Genomic DNA, 10,722 nt, shown 5'->3' on the forward strand with positions numbered 1-10,722 from the left:
TTAACCTCACACACAGCTGCTAAGTGGCAGAGCTGGGATCTGAATCTGTGTTTACCTGACTCATTCAGGTCCTCACTGGGGTATGAGTCTGATAATGAGAGGGAAGAGAAAAGAGCTTTGGTTTCTGGCTGTACCCCAGAAAAGGCCAGAGGAATAGAGACCTAGGTTTCCAAGGCAATCTTTGCCTAAATTTTGGTTTTGCTGGGACTTCATTCTGGATGATAACCAGATAGGGTATCATGAGTAAGAGATTTTGCTCTCCAACGTATGATGTTTAAAAGGTCTCGTTTCTTTCTCCAGATTAAATGTAATCCTCTCCAAGCCTCCATCCTGCCAGTCCAGAGGGAAATTCAATTTGCCATATTAAAGCTTCCTTGTCCAGGCACCATCAGAGGCAAGCAAAGACTCTGGGGTCTCCCACATTGCAGAACATTTAGAGGAGAGTCTGCTGGTCTCTGCACATTCTGTCTACACAGGTATGCTCATTGACCAATTCTCATGATTCATGAAGGGTGATGGGTGCCTGTTTCTGGGCCAATTTGGAGAAGGGTCTCTGCTGAGAGTCAATCTTCTTGGGGTACCCTGCAGCCATTGCCCTAAGGCCCTGTCACCTCCCTGGGGTCCCATAAGGAAGGATGGCTCCAGTCCCAACTACCGTGGACCCCCCTCCAACACGTCCCTTTAGTCTTTTCCTCCCACTGCCCCCTTCTCCAAGATAATCCAGCACAATCTCATCAATGAACCTAGATTTTGGCAAAACAAAAGCCAGGAATGTGTGAGAATAGTCTTCTGAGTGATTAACAATTGCTGCTTTTGGCTCTACCACCCCAAACAGTAGCAACAGTAAAATTTACTGTACTTTTACTATTTTTTCTAAGCTCTTCATTTGTGATCATTCATTTAATCCTGTCTATAAGTCACTAAGGTAATAGATGCTACTTGTCTCAGTCTGGATGATAACAAGATAGGGTATCATGAGTTTTCTCAGTCTGTGTTGCTATATAAAGAATGCCTGAGACTGGGTAATTTATAAAGAAAATAGGGTTTATTGGCTTATGGTTCTGCAGGCTGTACAAGAAGCATGGTGCTGGTATTTACATCTGGTGTGGGCTTCACGCTACTTCCACTCATGGTGGGATCCCTGCCTGGTACGTGCAGGGATCACATAGCAAGAGAGCAAAATCACAAAAGAAATGAGGAAGGTACCAGGCTCTTTTTAACAACCAGCTCTCATGGAACTAACAGAGCGAGAACTCACGCATTACCATGAGGATAGCATCAAGCCATTCATGAGGGATCCGTCCCAATGACCCAAACACCTCCCATTAGGCCCCACCTCCAACACTGGCGATCAAATTTCAATGTGAGGTTTGGTGGGGCCAAATATTCAGACCATAACACCACTATTATTAGTCACTTTGGTTAAGGTAACATGCCCAAGGTCAGCCCAGCTCACAAACAGCTCCCAGCATTCTAACTCAAGGACCTATGCCCTAACTGCTACTCTGTGCCATCTCTCACCAAAATCTGGTATAAGGCAAGGCTGCACAAAGGACTGGCTGCAGCCCTGAGGTGGGGAAGGATGATTAGTTATAAAAGCGAGATCAAGCCACAAACTAAAGCTGCAATAAATTGTTCCACCTATGTGAGTGGGGAGTAGGGAATGGAAGTAAAGAATTTGGATACTGGATCTGCTATGTACCAGCTCTATGATCTCGGGAACTCACTTAACCTGAGTTTCAATCTCCTCACATATAAAATAGGGATGATAATGACAACTTTTCAAGCTTACTGAGAGGACTAACAGAGAAAAAGTATATGAGAGCTCTTCATATGTTCTACAACTGTGAAGATGTTACATGTTAAGGACATTGAGCAGAACATCTGCCTCGACAATGCCTGGGTTTAATAACCCCCTCTTTGGCAGGCAACAACAAAAGAACACCCAGTGGCGAGGGCAGGTCCCTCTGCTGGGAGCTGGAGAACCAAGGAAAAAGCTGTCTTAGAGACAAAGGCAGAGTTTGCTTTCCTGCGCCAAAGAGACTGGAAAGAGTGTAACCACATTTGCCAGACTCCTTTGCAGGTGGGGTTCATGTGAGACCCAGTTCCACCAAGAGAATTCCCATGTGAACCTGGGGAGGGGATGGAGAGAGGAACTATAGAGTTAAAAAAAAATGGAAAGCAGTGGTAGGTCAGGGGGATTAACCCCCCAGGCCAGCTGTTGGGGTTTCTAGCATGTTTCCCCTGAGGAGTGGGCAGCAGAGTGGTATTTCCACCAGATCTGCCCTGTGAGATGCTCGGGTATTTCTCCTGACTGTGCTCTTCCGGACCGTGTAGCAGTATCTTGGCCCTCTCTAAGATTCTATGTAATATCCTCTAATAAATTCCTTTCTGCTTAAATCAGCCAGAGTAAAATCTGTTGTCCCCAGTTTAGAACAGTAACTCATACCAGAAGAGATTCTAAGCAAGAAACTCTCAAGGAAATGAGAATCTAGGACTGGTTTTCTGAACACGTTGCATTTGGAGGCAACAGGGAGCTGGTCAGCGTCAGAGGACAGGCTACTGGTGGTGGGTGGCTCACTGTAATGAAACCGTTACTGATGGGGCTGAGGCTGTGCAGCATGGCACCTGTCAGAGGCAAGGCTTCAGCAAACTGAGCAGCACCGAGGTAAAGCTTGTCAAAATCTTGTGTTATCAAACATTTCAAACAAACACAAAAATAGAGTAGTATGAACAACCCTATGCACCTTGTACCCAGCTTCTAAGGTGATCACACTGACACTCCATGGCTCCAGAAACTGCCTCTGTCCCACTTCGCCAGATTATTCTGAAGCAAATCTTATGTATCATTTCATCCAAAAATATTTCACCATGCATTTCTAAAAGATGATTTTTAAAAATCATCACTACAATACTATCATCACACATTTTTTAAATGCATACTAATATTTACTAGCATCAAATAGTGAATTGATGTTCAGATTTCCGTGATTGTCTTGCTTTTTTTCTGGAACAGTTTGTTCAAATCAGAATGAAGATAACTCCACACATTGCAATTATTTGTTATGTCTGTTCAATTACTTTTAATCTACAGATTTCTCTCTCTCTCTCTCTCTCCCTATAGCAATTGATTTGACGAAGAAACTGGGTCATTTGTTGCACAGGCTTTCCCACAGCCCAACTCCCTTTCCAGTTTGTTAGAAAGTTAGAAGTTAGATTTCCAGGACTCCCTTTCAGCTAGGGTTCATTGCAATCTGGCTGCCTCCAGTCAGACGCTGCTGTATGTGACCTCTGGGTGGAAGAAAGTCAGGTGAGAGATGGCTCTTCCGGGTGCTGCTTGGGCCACTGGGGTCCCCTAAGAACCCATGCTGGGGGCTTTGGGCTCTCACCCCTGGAACCACAGGGCCAAGCAGCAGGCGAGGTGGTCATGGTGTGTCAGGTATTCCTCTTGGTTGCAGTGCTCTGGCTAAGTGTCCAAGTCTGGTTCCTTGGCCCTCCCAATAAACCACCCACCTCTTCAATAAATTTTTCTATATATAAACTGGCCTAAGTGTATTCTGTTGATTGCAGTAGAGATTTCTGTAGAGAAAGAGGGGGATACAAAGAAGGCTAAATTCTGCATAGCTCTGTAGGATTTACAAAACACTTTCCCATACCTCATCACTGGGTGCTCTTAACTACCCCACAAGGAGGGCCCTATTATCCCCACTGTACAGATGAGGCCCCTGACGATTAGAGAGACCAAGTGACCCACCCAAATTTGCACAGTTAGGAAGTATCTAAAGACTGACTCCTAAGTCTTCAGATTCCAGGTCCAACACTGTTCTCTGCCACCGCCTTGTGCCCCCTTCTCCTCGTGGACTGCCATCTTCCCAGCACAAATGAGGGAGGGTCTGGAGCTAAATCAGCCTCAGGAAATCAGGCAACCCAGAGAGTTAGAGTGTGGAGAAACATCCCTCTCTTTGTTTAGGATGAGTGCCTCCTCCTCAAACTTCCCCGCCCAGTAAGGGAAGTTTAGGGCTGCTTAGACAAAATCCTGGGCCTTGGGGGCCCGATGCTTCCCTCCTTCTAGCCAGGCTGGGCTGCAGAGGCAGTAGTGGGTCAGGAAAGGCCCCTCTCCAGCTGAAGCCCTGGCCCTAACTCTGTCACCAAAGTTCCCCCAGACTCCTTGCCCTGATGGGTGCAGAAGGTGTGGTGCACTTGGAGATGGTGGGGAAGGGGGTTCAGGGGAAGCCAGGAGTACTGAGGCTTTGTCTAACGTGTTACCGTTCAAGGTTAAGTAGCAGCAGCAGCCTGAGGTTGTCTGGGTGAAAGGAGGGACCAGCAGGGCGGCCCTGCCCTCTCTGATGGACAGCAGCTTTGATCCTGGGGTCTGAGGCTCATAAATAATGTCCCAGGCACGGGTGCCCTGGGACTCATCCAAGGGCAACTGGCTGACAAGACAGACTCCGCCGGGCTGCAGCAGGCAGGCCTGGCCCCACTGCAGCAGGCCGTGATGGGTTTATGACCAGCCACCGACAGTAGTTACCTTAGATTTATCACCCTTCTACAAGGGCAGTGGGAACTGCTAAAGGCTGCCAGGGAGCCCTTAAATCACAGTGATGGGAAATGCTGTCGGAGGGAGCAGAGGGTTAGGTAGGAGCCATCCGGGGGGCTCAGGCTTCCTGCTGGCTCCTCAGGTTACAGTCCCTTCCAGAGGGGATTTACAGCCCTGGAACCCAGAGGGGCCATACAGTATCCCTGGGGAAGAGCCAGGAGGAACTGCAGGAGAACGAGGGCTGGGCTGGCAGGGGCAGAGCCATGGGAGGAAGCGCAGGAACCCAGCACCCACCCTGCTGGTTGCTGTGGCTGTGGGAGATTGCCTGGTCAGATGCCCCTAGTGTACGTGTGGCCCAGAATGTGCAGGTGTCTGTGCCCCTTCTCTGGGTATGTGTCACGTCTGTTCAGGGGTATACATCAGCATATAGGTGCATGCATACAATAAGACCATTTTTTATTGTACTGGAGCACTGGGCTGGCTATGGGTACTTACGAACAAGTACTGTAAGTGAGTGGGGATTGAGGGGTCAGGCACATACTCAAAGCTAGTGGGTTCTGAATCCCTGCACATGCCTGCTCACTGTGAGTCTGGGAAAATAAAACAAAGAGGACACACAAAAGGACAAGGAGAAGAGCTGCTGCTGCTGCTACTGCTGCTGCTGCTGATGGTAATGGTAGTGGTGGTGGTGGTGATGGTGTTGGTGGTGGTGGTGGTGGTGATGGTGTTGGTGGTGGTGGTGATGGTGATGGTGTTGGTGGTGGTGATGGTGTTGGTGGTGATGGTGGCGGTGGTGGCAATGGTGGTGGCGGTGATGGTGGTGGCAGCAGTGGTGGTGGTGGTGATGGTGGCGATGGTGGTGGTGGTGGCACTGGTGGTGGCGGTGATGGTGGTGGTGGCGGCGGTGGTGGTGGTGGTGGCAATGGTGGTGCTGGTGGTGCTGGTGGCACTGGTGGTGGCGGTGATGGTGGTGGCAGCGGTGATGGTGGTGGCGATGGTGGTGGTGGTGGTGATGGTAGTGATGTGGTGATGGTAGTGGTGGTGATGGTGATGGTGGTGGTGGTGATGGTGGTGGTGGTGGCAGTGGTGGTGGTGGTGGTGATGGTGGTGTCGATGGTGGTGACGGTAGTGATGGTGGTGGTGGTGATGGTGGTGATGGTGGTGTCGATGGTGGTGATGGTGGTGGTGGTGCTGTTGGTGGTGGTGGTGGTGATTGTTGTTGTGGTGATGGTGGTGATGGTGATGGTGGTAGTGATGGTGATGGTGGTGATCATGATAGTTGTGGTGGTGATGGTGGTGATGGTGATGGTGATGGTGGTGGTGATGGTGTTTAACAGAAGGGCAGCTACTGATGGCTGAAAGGAATGGGAGAAAGAAAGGTGGGCAGGGTGTAGATAGAAAGTGATATAAGGAACAGAAAGAGAAAGAACTGAGGGCCGGGCGTGGTGGCTCAAGCCTGTAATCCCAGCACTTTGGGAGGCTGAGACGGGCGGATCACGAGGTCAGGAGATCGAGACCATCCTGGCTAACACAGTGAAACCCCGTCTCTACTAAAAAATACAAAAAAAAATGAGCCGGGTGAGGTGGCGGGCGCCTGTAGTCCCAGCTACTCGGGAGGCTGAGGCAGGAGAATGGCGTAAACCCGGGAGGCGGGGCTTGCAGTGAGCTGAGATCTGGCCACTGCACTCCAGCCTGGGCGACAGAGAGAGACTCCGTCTCAAAAAAAAAAAAAGAAAGAACTGAAAGGAAGCACCCAGATAGCCATACAATGCAGCCAAATTAGCCCCAAATGTGACTAGAGAGGACAGGAGAGAAATGGTAGTGAAGAGGTACAAGAAGAAAAGCAAAAAATACAGAGAAAGGAGAAAGGTGACCCAAGAGAGAAATAGAGCGAGGCAGCCAGTAGGGAGCACCATCTGCTCCAGAGGCACCAGGAAGGGGGCTTTGCAGCTGTTCATGCCTCAGCTGCCTCCATGAGTTATAGCTGGCTTGGCAGCAGGAGCCAGGGCAGCCTGCCCTCTGGCCACTCCCCTGCCACAGGCTAGCAGCACCCAAGTCCAACCCAGAGCACAGGGAGAGTGAGCCAGACTGGAGCAGGAATCAGGAAAGCAAACATGCCATCTTGGAGAGTTCACACAGAGAAGGCGGTCTCTGCCCTCAGACATACATGGACTGATGTGCATGCGCAGATACCTTTGAAAGCCTACTAGAAACCAATGCGTGAATGTGTGCACACATGCATCCATCTCCATATGCTTGGGGACCTCCCTACAAACTCTTATGAACACTCCTGTCCTGACTACATGATGCATCACTTGAAGATAGCAGAGGTGGTCCAGGTGACCTCTTTCTGCAGCCCTAGCAGTTCCTGAACTTGAATCTGTAAAGTCTTCCTCTTCTGTCCTTGAATTTGGTCTGTGAGATCTTCTGGATGGGCTGCCTGGGCTGGGCTGAGTCAGTGGGGTTCTAACAGCCTAAAACCCAAAAGGCAAGGTCTGGACCACTGACACCATAAGTGCCGCTGAACCTAAAGTTCACTATGGCAAACCCAGCTCTGCCACTGTAGACCCCCACGCTTCGGGTTTGAGGTGTTGGGAGGGTTGTCTGTGTGTTTGTGGATACGTGCCTTGGGTGTGTTCATATGTCTCTGGGTGTCATGAGGCATCCAGCAAGGTCATATGCTGGGCATGTTGAGCCAAGTAACAATTCCCCAGGTGTAAATGTGGGCCCCTGGGTGTCAGGAAAAGTCACTTGGTAGTCACCAGCTCAGATGCTACCTTGAAATCTGCCTGACCACATCTGACAGCAGTCCCTCCTCATCCACGCTATGTTCCCACAGCTCCTGGGCCACAGACCACTTTAATTGGTTTATGAATCATGGTTTTGTACACACAAAATTATGTAACGACATAATCAACACCTACTCTACTGGAAAGAATATAAGGAGGGCCCCCGTGATCTCCACCTCCGGTATCCAAGCCTTTGTATAATCCCCTCCCTCTGAATGTGGGCAGGGCCTATGACTTGCTTCTAACTAATAGAACTGGCAAACGTGGTGAGGTGTCACTCCCATGATTACATTATATTGTAGAAGACTTGGCCTTGTCAGCTAACTCTAGAAATTCTCCTTGCTAAAGCAAGCAGCCATGCTAGAAAAGCTCACATGGCAAGGAACTGCAGGCAGCTTCTAGGAACTGTGGGTGACCTCCCACCAACATCTAGCAAGAAGCCCAGACCCTCAGTCCCACAACTGCAAGAAAATCAATTCTGCCAACCACAGGAATTTGGACGCCAATTCCTCCCCTGCCAGGCCTCCAGAGGAGAACACAGCCCAATCAATATCTTCACAGCAGCAGCCTAAGACCCTAAGCAGAGGACCCAGGTAAGACAAGGCACTGAACTGTGAGATAACGCGTGTTGTTTTAAACTGCTAAATTTGCAGTACAGTTGACCCTTGAACAACATGGGTTTGAACTGAGTAGATCTGCTTATACATGAATTTTTTCCAGCCAACTGCAAATTTAAAATACAATATTCACAAAATGCAAAACCCGTGTATATAGAGGGCTGACTTTTTGTACACTCGAGTTCCTTGGGGCCCACTTAAGTATGTGCGGATTTGCGTATAATGCGGGGAGGGGATGTGGTTCTGGAACCAATCCTCTGCGTATACTAAGGGATGACTATAGTTCACTGTACAGTAATAGAAAACTAACACCCATGCACCCACCACTTGACTCAATAAACTTTATAATTGAAGCCCTCATGAAAGTTTCCTTGGTTGCATTTCCCTTCCTACCAAACATTTATTAATGTTTTCTTAGGCATATGTCCCTAAATAATATCTGTAATGTTATTTTGCATGATTTTGAGCTTCATATTTCATTACAAAAAATGCATTTATATTGTCCATGCTATTTGGTAGCAAGTCATCCTGACCATCCCGCCATTGTCTATCCTCATAATAAATGGCCATCCCTGACGAGTTGATGGGTGCAGCACACCAACATGGCACAAGTATACATATGTAACAAACCTGCACGTTATGCACATGTACCCTAGAACTTAAAGTATAACAAAAAAAATAAATAAATAAATAAAAATAAATGGCCATCCCTGATGTGTGTTCAAGGCCTCACAGTGCCCCCATGAGGGCCAGCTCCTGTTTCTTTGCCCCAGTCTGGGGCATCAGCAGCTCCTGTTCATGACTTCACACTATCACAGAACCTGAGTGTCATAAGGTACTTTAGGGGTCAAGTCCAATCCCTTCTTCTATTTTGCAAATGAGGGAGTCACTGGTCCAGAGATATAAAGTGACTTGTCTGAGGCGCAAGGCAAATGGTAGAGCCAAGACTGGGTCCAGGTCCATGTCCAGTGCAGGGCTTTGCCCCAGTCTAGGGCATCAGCAGCTCCTGTTCATGACTTCACACCATCACAGAACCTTAGTGTCAGAAGGTACTTTAGGGGTCAAGTCCAATCCCTTCTTCTATTTTGCAAATGAAGGAGTCACTGGTCCAGAGATATAAAGTGACTTGTCTGAGGCTCAAGGCAAATGGTAGAGCCAAGACTGGGTCCCAGGTCCCTGTCCAGTGCAGGGCTTCCTACACTGGGATCTCTGGCTGTCAGAGTGCACCTACTCAGGGGACAGCCTGATCATTCCATTTCACAGCCAGTGCTTTTGTCAAACTAGTCCTGATGTGAAGACCTAGACTCAGTACTTCTGGACTTCCATTTGCAGTGATTCTCTCATTAATGGGGCCACCCCACAGTATAAAGAATTCAACAGTTTTAGAACTGCGCCCAAGAGAGCTTACTGCATTTATTATGGCGTCAATATTTTTCATTTAGCAAAAGCAAAGTTGTGTTCAAGCTAAGTCCCATATAGAGAAATAGAAACTGAACTGGATGCAGTGGCTCACACCTGTAATCTTGCACTTTGGAAGGTCTAGACAGGAGGATTGCTTGAGGCCAGGGATTTAAAACTGGCCTGGTCAACAGAGCAAGACCATGTCTATGAAAGAAAAATTTTAAAAAATTATCTGGGCATGTAGTGCACACCTGTAGTCCCAGCTACTCAGGAAGCTGAGGTGGGAGGATTGCTTGAGCCTGGGAGTTCAAGGCTCCTGCAGTGAGCCATGATTACACCACTGTACTCCAGCCTGGGCAACAGAGCAAGACACTGTCTCAAAAAACAACAACAATAACAACAACAAAAAAAACACTAACATTCTACCCTAGTCCTTGCCCATTATAACAGCACCTCTCCCAGCACAGAAGGAAGATGCCCAGAGCCCGCCCATCCAGCACAGAAGGAAGATGCCCAGAGCCCACCCATCCTGTCTGTGTACATCTCAATACAATGTCACCACGTCTTCCCTCAGACACCTCAACTGGAGTCTGCTGTTTTTCTGAGGAGGTGCAGCCCTGCCCTCCACTTCCTTCTACCCAGGCCTCTCTTCCCCAGTTTAAAATGGCTGGAAGCTTTATATAATAACTAAAATCTCATTTAACCCAGAACAAAGACTGATGGAGGGGAGCAAGTCAGAGTGGAAAGAGAGGAGAGGACTGGATTTGCTTCTAAAATCAGGCATCCGGGGTTTCTGGAGCCCTGGAACATTGAAAGCTTCTTCCGTATCTGCAAGACTTCATCCTGACGCACCACTGCCTGCCCCATCTTTCAGGACTAGTGGTAAAAGCAACACAGCTACCTACGAACACATCACCGCATCCTATTTAGAGGCCAGGACTGGAGGTCAGGGGTTTCCGAAGCCCCTCTGCTGCACCATGCTGCAAGGGACAGCAGGGGGTGCCCTACTGTCTGTCCAGGAGACAGGACTCTTGTCCACCAGCCTAAATCTCAGCACAAAGCCTGTCGCATGGTAGGATGCTGTGGTCTGAATGTTGGTGTCCCCCAAAATTCACATGTTGAAACGTAATCCCCAGTGTGGTAGTATTAAGAGGTAGGGACTTTGGGGAAGTGATTAATCACAATGGCCTGTCCTCATGAATGGGATTAGTACCTGTAATCCCAGCACTTCAGGAGGCCAAGATGGGCAGATCACTTGAGTCCAGCAGTTTGAGACCAGCCTGGGCAACGTGGTGAAACCCTGTCTCTACAAAAAATACAAAAATTAGCTGAGTGTGGTGGTGTGCACCTGTAGTCCCAGCTACTTGGGAGGCTGAGG

This window comes from Colobus angolensis, unplaced genomic scaffold (assembly GCF_000951035.1).
Source record: "Colobus angolensis palliatus isolate OR3802 unplaced genomic scaffold, Cang.pa_1.0 Scaffold273, whole genome shotgun sequence".
NCBI lineage: Eukaryota > Metazoa > Chordata > Mammalia > Primates > Cercopithecidae > Colobus > Colobus angolensis.